The sequence below is a fragment of the Chiroxiphia lanceolata genome, chromosome 7 (assembly GCF_009829145.1).
Source record: "Chiroxiphia lanceolata isolate bChiLan1 chromosome 7, bChiLan1.pri, whole genome shotgun sequence".
NCBI lineage: Eukaryota > Metazoa > Chordata > Aves > Passeriformes > Pipridae > Chiroxiphia > Chiroxiphia lanceolata.
The window spans coordinates 5,366,896-5,376,962 of NC_045643.1; the positions used below are offsets into that span (position 1 = coordinate 5,366,896).

At 42.5% G+C, this 10,067-nt stretch overlaps 1 protein-coding gene across 12 annotated transcripts in view; it reads left to right on the plus strand.

The window, feature by feature from the left end:
• Window positions 1-10,067, plus strand: part of CPS1 (carbamoyl-phosphate synthase 1) — a 337,480-nt gene that overhangs the window by 947 nt on the left and 326,466 nt on the right. For all 12 annotated transcript variants that reach the window (XR_004358089.1, XR_004358088.1, XR_004358090.1 and 9 more), the window contains one exon: window positions 167-311. The gene's annotated coding sequence lies outside the window, so the exon portion shown is untranslated. The remainder of the gene's footprint in view (window positions 1-166; window positions 312-10,067) is intronic.

Here is a 10,067-nt window from a genome sequence, read left to right on the forward strand (position 1 = left end):
AGTGCTCATAACTGTACTGAAAATAAATTATATTTTGACTCAAACCCTTATTCAGATCTTGAGGAGCTCGAAATCAAGGGGGCATTACTGTAAGGAAAAGGAAATCGCTGGAGGTGGGGAAAGGATAAAGGTTTAACAGTCTGCTTGTCGTTCTTTGTCCCTCCAGCTCCTGTGGTCACCCTGCTGCATGGGGCACAGCCCTGACGGAGAATACTTTTCCTGAGTCAGCCATCTGGGGAGAGTTTTGAGCTGTAAATGGGCATCTTTCACTGAGAAAGGAGCTCCTACACGCTTCTTTTACCAACAATACCGTAAACCACAAATTGAGATATATATATATATATATATATATATATGGCCAGTCTTCGCGAACGAAGATTTGGGAAGGGTCTTTGCCCTTCGAGCCTGCGCAGTGGATTTTTTAGGTGAGACACAGTGTGCGCTGAGCTGAGCCCACCCTTTAATCCTAAGGTTCATCTGCCGGGGCCGAGCAAGCTTGGACGGTGGCAGTGAGGTCCTCAGGACGTAGGTTTGTTTTAGAGTGACCTTCTCTTAGATGGATGGCCTTACAGGGCTAACGAGCTCCATCTACCCGGGGGACTCCTCTGACCGGGACCCGAACCCGGGCCGCGGCGGTGAAAGCGCCGCATCCTAACCACTAGATCACCAGAGGGCCCCACCACAAATTGATAGATTAATTATAACTGATATCTAGAAAACAGGCATTACCCATCGTCATTATGATTAACATGGGGTTAAAACAGTGTACAATCCCCATCAATGTGATTTTACATGCTTTCCTTGCTTCCCATGTGGTGTTATGGAACCCTCAGAAATTATCCTCTGGAGTCATGAGATGGCATGAAAAATTTAAGCAAAAAGGAAGTTTTAAGCCTTTGTGAAGTAAGATAATACACAGGTACCCCCGAAATGCCAGGCAGAGGAAGGATTGTAGGAAAATTTATTTCCAAAGTTGAGAACACTAGACTTCAAAGAACATTATTCTTAAGGGTGTTTCAAGCACTGAGCCTGAGGAAAGACACACCCTGTGTTCTTCTCAGGGCTTTTATTATCCCTGGACCCCACTCTGTGGGGCCTATGACATGTCTGCAAGACTTACCTTTTTCTCGTACCAGGGAGCGTTTCTCTGGAATGCAGGAGGAGAAAACATCTAAAACTCTCTTTGGGAAAGATGCCTCTTCTAGGCAGGAAAGTCTTCCTATGCAAACCAAGCTCTGATCTCCTCTCCATAAATCTTCTGTAAGGGTCTTCAACCCTTACAGCCTTGGTGTTTGTTGAGAAATAAAAAAAATGCTGACAAGACTGTAATGGCTGAAAGCACAAAGCAGATCAGCTCAGAAGATATTTTTCAAAACCTCATCATTTTAAGCTAATAATTTATTGGGAGGAGAATTGTACAAAATCTGTTGAGAGAATGCCCATGGTTTGTACGTTTTTGTATGTTGATCCATAGCCTAAACTAAGCTGTAAAGTTTTTTCAGTGTATACATATAAAAAAAATCTTTCATTTGATCAGTGCTGTTTTCAACTACTGTGTTCCTGCACCCTAAGCCAGGAGATGGCACTACAGGAATTCCTATGGATGGGCCTGTCTGAAAGCAGCCTAGCCTCTCTAAGGACATGTGTGTTTTTAGTGTGACATACTGGCAATGCACGGTGCTGTCTGTCTGTCTGTAGTTACAGGCAGAAGCACCTGCATTACAAAACCAGTTGGAGCCTGGAAACTTGTGCTATTTTTTCATTTTGGAGTCTGATCTCATATTATTATATCAGAGTAGGCAGGAGGGAACCATGCAGGGGCAGTTGGGAGAGAAGAACTGAATAAGAGTTTGGTGGGAATTACCGCATTTGGATGCCCAGAGGTAAAATTTGGCTATGCTTACGAAGCCCTGTCAGGTACAGCAGCCTCCTGGGAAATGCCTTCCTTACACTGGTATAGGCTCCTGAGTGAGCCCAGCACTTTGGTCTCAGATCTGTTAGCAAACAGGAGGCTGATAAGGAGATTCCCATTCCCAGAGATGCCAGGTCACCCCATTTACAGTCTTGGCAGCTTTGCTGTAGCAAGAAAATCTAGCAGGACATATCCCATCACCTACACACAGGGTGAAGGGATAAGGGAGCTGAGAGATGGTAGATCCTGTCCTAAGCCACAGAAAAGTAAACTTTGTCCAGGTTTCAAGTATTGGTTCCTGGTATCAGGAAATGCCTCAAAACAGCCACTGGCTAGCAGATTGACATTTTGCATACCATTTTTTGGGGGGAAGAAGTGTGGTTATAAAGAATTAGTTATTAAGAACGATGGAAGTTTTTGTTTGTTTGGGGTTTTTTGAGGTTTTTTTAAATGTTCTTGCAGAAAACAGACTTGAAGTAGATAGTGCAGCAGGGCAGAGTGCAAATGCATTGTTGGCCTTCTTATAGATGCTGTTCCCAGTTTGGAATTGTGCTTTTCTTGCAACAACCTAATGGAACTTTAATGAGACACAGCATAGCCTGGCATAACTGACAGTGCTGTACTCCTTCCTCGTGCAATCTGGTCCCTTCACCTCCATTCCTCCTGTGGGCAAAGTCACAGACTGAGCCTCTAATTCTTATTTTCCACTGTTCTTGGTGACTTCTTTCTAACCTCTGGTACACATGGCTCAGGAGAGGGATATGGTTTGCCCTATGTTACTGGGTGCAAATTCTCCCATATTAGTAATTCTCCTGCTGCCATATTGCATAGTTAGCAGGAAAATTTTCCATTTGAGACTCCCAACTGCTCAGATCTCTGTTACTTTGTGGTAAACACTGTGCCCCCTATCATACCCAGCACTAGCAATATCCACCCGTCTGGTATTAGAAGTGTTGCCAGTATAATGTGCAGACACCAAGTCAGTGGGCTCCCCTACAGTGTGTTACTGCCCTAATCTGAGAACTTTGTGACATCTGGGCTTTGTTACAAATTGGTTTGGTTGAGCAGTCTCTTCTGAGCCACCCTTTATGTTCCTTTTTTTCAAGATTTTCAATGTTAATACATCATTGCTACAGCTGGAAAGAACTTATATTCAGTGCCTTCTTTGCTGGGAACAATGTCTAACATGTTTACTATAGTGAATGTAATTTAAAGCATTATCTTACTGAAAAAAAAAAGCACGTGGCCTTGCTAAATACTGAGTTAGCAAATAAAGGTAGGTAGCCTAGAGGTTTGGTTAGCCATGAATAGCCTAGAGGTTTGGTTTCTGAATAGGTTATTTAAAGCTGATGTGCTGTCTTTTTTCAAGAACACAGTGCCAATTTAGCATGTGTGCCCATCATCAACTTTTTAATGTTGGCATTATAGTACAGGGCAAGCTGGAATAAGATGCAAAGCTCTCAGCTTACTCTGCCCTTGGTATGCAACTCTCCTTAGCATGCCTCTGCATGGGGTCACACAGTGTCAGTCATGTGGGTGTGAGATGATGTGACCGAGAGACACGGGCTGCAGCTGATGTGTGTGCCTTCCAGTGGGCCTCCTCAGGGCATGGGCTCCTGGTAACCAGCTCCCGTTCCTCTGTCCTGGCAGAGCACAGGCTGGCAGGAGAGCCATCTCCTCCAACATGTGCCTTGGAGCACCAGAAATGTCCCACAGAAAGATTCTCCAAAGACTGCATATGAGGTCCAGCAGTAGCTGGGAATCAGCAGGGAGAGGCACGTGGGAGTCAAGTGTGGGAGTCTCATGACCTGAGAACATGACTTGAAGGTCTGAAGGTGATGGTGGCAGGTAATATCTTACCATGGGACACGTTTTGGTTTTGTCAGGTCTTTTAACATGAAACCTCAAAGTAACATGTTTTAAAAGGGTTGTCAATCTAGGATGCTGACCTGAAACCTGTGCAGACATGTCTTTCTCTGTTAGGTAGCTGTCAGCAGTTTTCAGCATGCAGCAGTGCTGATTTGGAGCAGGATTGTACGAGTTCTCAGTAAATTATTTCAAAATCCTTCTACCAAAGCTCAAGAGCAGCAGTTGCAGGGAGTGCTCCCAGTGAGGATGGAAGTTACAGACTGAAGTCCTGGTTTCCTCTGTAGGGAGAATTTGTTAAGTCTGGCACCAAAGAAGGAAACTTCAGCTACTCACTCAGGTGTTCATCCATCTGCATTGACTTTAGCATGTGGCACAGGGTAAAAGCTCTCAAAGAGGGCTATGAAGAATTCAGCAAAGTTTGTCTCTTGATCAGAGCTGTTGTTCTGCAGACCATTAAAAATGCACTTGATTTTCAAGCAACATGGATCAGAGCACCAGTTTGTAAAAGGCACATAAAGGCACTTGCTGATCACAGCAGGCATGAATTTATGGTGTTGCTGAAGGTTGAAAGCATTACATGAAACGGGGCTGTGCTAATGAGGCACTACGTCCCAGAAAAGGGCTGCTACCTGTATGTGTAATCAGTATTATGGTTGCTTTAGGATGAAACTATACTTCTGTACTTTTTATTATATCAGAATCAAAATGAATGGTATCCTGTGTGGTGGCATTAAGCACTCCAAATAGTGTTTTAAACTATCTCTGTTCAAGCAGTACTGATGTTTACAGCTTCAGACTTCTTGTTCCTTATTGGTTTGGTCTTTGGGAGAAAGCTGCTCCATTTGGCTGGTTTAATAGAGCTGAAATGATAAAGACAACACTGAGATCAGTCCTCATGAACTACTTTTTCTTCAGAAGTGCCAAGCAACTTTGGTGCCAGGGCTTGCCAGTCCTAAAATGTGTTGCTTTTCTGCTCTTTTAACACCTTTTTTTTTTTTTTTTTAATGTGCAGAATACAGTTGTATTGTTTCATGCACCAATTCTTGGGGGTTTAGATACAGTAGCTCTAATGAGCTACTCAGTATTTCCTCCACAGGTCTTCAGCTGAAATCAGCGTAACTTAGACCTTAGCCAAAAATCTTCTCACCAATTCAGAGTTGGTGGTGTGAAGGAGACTGAGAATTCTCTGTTTAAGCCCTTGGTATGAAATCATTCACATGCTTTTTGCTAATTTTGTTAGACACTGAGACCAGGACCTGTTTTTCAGCTGTGACTGGACTTATTAATGCAGGCAAAAAGAAAATTATATTTTCTTATCCCCAGTTCAGCAAGGGGCTGGGAGGGAATTTACCTGTGTCTCAGAAAGTAGCACCAAATTTGGCAGGAATAGTATGACGGAAGCTTCTACTCAAATTAATGTAATTGATGTGTAAAATAATGTAATGGGTTTAATCTACACCGAGGAAAGAAGGATTTAACAGGTGCTCCACTGCTTCCAAGAGCCTGAATTAGTCAAGCACCACACTTGCACAGGTGCAGGTGTTGAGCTCAGAGGAAGTAGAAAGGCATGTTGGGATGGCTGAATTCCCACTGTGGTGATTAGTAAGGCTGCTTTGTGTCTGTGGGGCTGTGACTTGAGCTGATGCAGATACTGGCCTGCCCTCCTTGTAGAGCTTGTTTCACAACCTTAGCAAATGTGCCAAAAAGGTAAGAAAGTTCTGCTCTTCTGAAAATGTGTTCTTGCTGTATGGCCTTCACATGTTCACATACATGTTCAATCAGCTGCTGTTTTTTATTCCATGGGAGACGTGCAAGAGGTAAGAGCATCAACCCTTGCTCTGAAGATCAGATATGTTCCTGAATGACCAAGGAACAGACCAGAGGAAACTCTGGAAGTTAAACAAAGGGAGAGATGTTTTATTTGTCATTTCTAAAAACAAACTTAGCTCTTCAGATAGACGGGAATGTTACAGATGAGAAACTCTGAATTGAAACCACTTTTTAAGCTAATGAGACTGTTAATAAGCACTGTCATTTGCCTGAAGGAAAATAACTTGAAAAATAGTGCTGTTCAGCGTAGCATGGAGTAAAAAACGTGTCTGTTTTTGTCTCATAAGGAGCCAAAGAAAATGCTTTCCTGAGCAAACATTCTAGAGAGCTGATGTTTGGAAAGATGAAAGAGAACTTATTTTGGTTTTGTGTCTCTGAATTGATAGAGTTAAGAAGCATAACAGCCTAGGAAATGAACATAAAATGTCCATCCTCAATTTCCCCTGTGGTGCCAGGAGCGCATGGCACGGTAACATGCACAATGTTCTCATTGTTTCTTGAATGATGGCCGGTTTAGGATTCTGTAGCAAAAGTATAGGAAGCGATTAACCCCTTTTACCTGGAAGGAGGTGTAGCTTTGTCTTAATATTGCTGGGTTTGGGATTCAGCAAAGCATATGTTTGTTTGAGCCCTGGAAAAGAGTTCAGTTAACGGAGGCTGAGAGCCTGGAAGAGGAGTTCCCCTCAGAGAAGAGAGACTTTTTAGGAGTCCTGAGTATCAGGAAGTCTGGAATACAATTTAGAAACTTTGTTTACTGTAACACCTCAGTCCCAAAGCCTTAAGCTTTGCTGGGAGTATTACTTTTATATTGAAGACTTCAAGAGGTCCCACCCAAACTTTTGCAGAGCCTTTAGCTCTTTGATACCTTGAAGTTGCGTAAAGAGAAAAAGCTACATGCTTCTTTCCAAGAGACTTCTTTTAATTTAGTGAGAAAATATGCATTTTGGTAAAAGGTTCACAGTGGTAACATACAACCAAGGAGAGGCATTTCACTAAAGCACCCGACAAACACCAATGCCACAACTTAGTAAAATGCAAACCATTGGTTTTAAGTTACCCACAAGAGATTAAGGAGAGAATAAAGAAAAGAAGAGATTTAGAGAAAAAAGAAGTAAATAAAGAGAGGAGAAGAGAGAAGGAGTAAAGAAAGAGCTTAGAGTGAGAGAATTGCAAAGCTACCACCGAAGGGTCCTTTGGAGCCGTGCCACTGGCTGCAATTCACCATGTGACATTTCTCCATGCCTAAATACCTTTCACTGAGCAGAAGACTGTACACCTTAAAGAAATAAATGGTGTATGTAAACTATGGAGACACAGTGAAAATTATTTTTTCTGTTTAAAAGTATAATAATTATCACTGCTCCTTCTTTTAACCAGTGTGGATAATCCCTATTGAAATAGTTTTCATGTTGCTAAGGAAATGCACAGATGTGTTTTTATTGCTTTTATCAATCTCCCTCATTCATTTTTTGGTGCAAAGCCTTTCCAGAGGGTTGGCCATTTCTTTAGAACAAACAGTTTGATTTAGGAGTGCTGCTACCCATTGTTGCTACACTGGCGGAGAAATTAAATGTTTATGAACTAATCTATACCATCCTCCCAAATCATAGATGTTGGTAATGGAAAGTTCAGTTTAATGCACTAATAAACTATGGTCTGATATGTACTGTGCCAATTAATCTCTAAGGTCGGCGTGAGAGGGAAATTCGATACTTTCAGCAACATGTCAGAATTCATTTTGAAGTAAATGTAAGTGCCTGTGTAGGTGAAAGTATCACATTTGTGTTATCAAATGAATGAGAAATAACAGCTTACTGAGGAAGCATCTTTTCTGTTACACATTTGAACCCTTCCTTGTATGCCTGTAAAAGTCAGCCTCCCCAGCAAAAGAAGGGAGTAGATTTAAATCTGCAGGAGGACTGCATGGACGATAAAGTAGTACTTGGAAGAGGAGTGTTTGAATGCATTGTGTTTAAAGCTTGAGATTGGGTTGAAAACCTGCTGAAGTGGAACAATTGTTCTTGTAATAATGGTATTCAATATTTTACTGTGGAAGCAAGTTTACTTCACTGGAGAGTTACAATTGTGGAGTTTGTTCAGATGGAAGTATCACATGTACAGTGGCTTTGTAAAATTACCTCAGTAGTAGTGTAGAGAACAGGGATATGAAGGCTGAGGGGCTTAGTGATGTGAACAGTCAGGCTTGCCCACCAGAAAGAGGATGTCTGCCAAATTTTCTCTTCTTGGATTTACCATTACAGCATGAGGGTCAGGGCTGGCAGATCTGTGTGAAGGACCCAAGTGGTGTTTTACAGTGATGTCAGGCACCTCGATAATGGGAAATAATCACATATTGCTATTTTCTAAAAGTGTTGGAATCATAGAATGTTGTGGTTTGGAAGGGACCTTAAAGATCATCCAGTTCCAACCTCCCTGCCATAGGCAAAGACAACTTTCACTATATTGCTCAAAGTCCCATCTAACCTGACCTTGAACCCTTCTAGGGACAGGGCATCCTCTGTGCAACCTGTTGCAGTGCCTTACCACCCTCACAATATCTTCCTAATATCCAGTGTAAACTTGCTCTCTTTGAAGCCATCACTACATGCCCTTGTAAAAACTCCCTCTCCAGTGTTCTTGTAAGCCCCCTTTAGGTACTGGAAGACTGCTTTAAGGTGTCTCTCTGGAGCCTTCTCTTTTTGGACATGTCTTCAAACAGATAGCAAATCTTCATAGCCTTGGCTGGATGCAGTGAGGTGGCAGTGCATACATACCCTGGCTCCTGCAGTGTTAGGGTCAACTCATTAATTGACTATCCATTCCTTCTTGCTGTAGGGAAGAACAGTGTGGCTGTTGTACTTCCTTGGTTTCTTAGTAGGTGGGAGGAGAAATTACTAGTGTCTCCTGGAAGTGAGGGGAAAAAAAGCTGCACAGAGAGAGTTGTGAGGGGACATGTCTGAGCAACCTTTGCCCAAGCAAGCTTGTGGCAATGAGTGGAGTGCACTGTGTACAACACTCAGGTGCTGTAAGACTGGTAAACAACTCTGATACATCAGGCATACCTGACTGCTGTGCTTCGTTGTCCTGGATAAATGCCCCTTTCTTCTTTCTTGTCTGTCTGGTGTCTATTTCTGCACAGAATGGCACTGCCCACTGGCTGGAGATTGTTCTTCTAAAATAAATTAAAATATAGTCCAAGACTAGGGAGAATGTTGATAGAGTGCAGAAATAGTTGTTCCTTTTAAGAGTGGTGTCCATGTTTCTGATGCTCAGTTGCTGAATGTAAGAGGTGTTTCTGTTGATAATGTGGTTTTCTGTGAAAACCCTTTTGGGTCTAGGATATATTCAAAGAAAAGCACTGTGAGTAGTAGAAAACAGCCTCTACCTTCTCCTTGCCAAGGACCCAGACCCTTGAGCAGTGCTAGACAGAGGGACATTGGACTTCAGACAGCAGGGAACTGCAGGAGGAGCATTCTGCTCAGTGGACATGAATCCCCGTCTTGGATGGGCTTCTTGGCTATCCCTGTCCTGGTAGAAACAGCTGTGGAGATGTGTGTGATAGCGGCCAACTCAATGAATACAGTCTCTTCCAAGAGCAGGATCACATATATCCTTGGACTTGGTGACCACCTCTCCTCAATCCTTCTGACTCTTCCATCTCAGTTTTGTTGGCTGCCTGTTCCACATGCCAGTTGCTGTGTCTAGTGCTACCTACCAAGAACCAGTGTTTAGCAGCTTGACCTTTCTCTGGGGATTTAGGCCTGGTCCCAAGGAGTTAAACTATCAGTTGCATCGAGTAGTGGAAAGTATGTTCATTAACCACGTTCTATTTAAAATACAAAACAAATGTAATGGTGGCAAGAGGTGTCAGATGACGGGAACTGAGAATTGCTTTCTCTTTTCAGAGCCTGAACAGATGCAGCATGACTCTTCTTCCCCAGCTGCTGGGCTCTGCAGTCGCTCTTGGAGCTCAGTCGTGGTTGTGTGGAGTATTTCTTTTCTGAGGTGAACACAAAAAATATAACAGAAAGCAGCCTTTTGTAAGGAGCGTTCCCCAGGATCAGAGCTCTGAGCGATGCTTGTGTTACTAGTATGGAGGCAGTAGGTTGAAAAAAGTTCAACCTTTAAATGGTTTTGAGGCAAAGTAGGAGGTTTCCCTGCTCTCCTACTGTTTAGGCATTTCCAAACGGTACTTTCACATTGGGTATCTTTTGAAGGGGATTTATTGATGAAGCTAAAGCTGACTTTGAGAGTGTTTGGTGTGTTTCTCAAAAAAACACCTTGTAGTTAAATTACCAAAACATCTTTTTTCTACATTTTCAAAATGAATAAAGAGGTTTAAGTTGAAGTCACTAGCTGGAAGAGGCTAGTACTATATAAAGAGTTTGTAATTCTTTATAAATGACTGAATTATATAAGATGACCCCAAAATGTTTTTGTCTTATAAGCACATGAA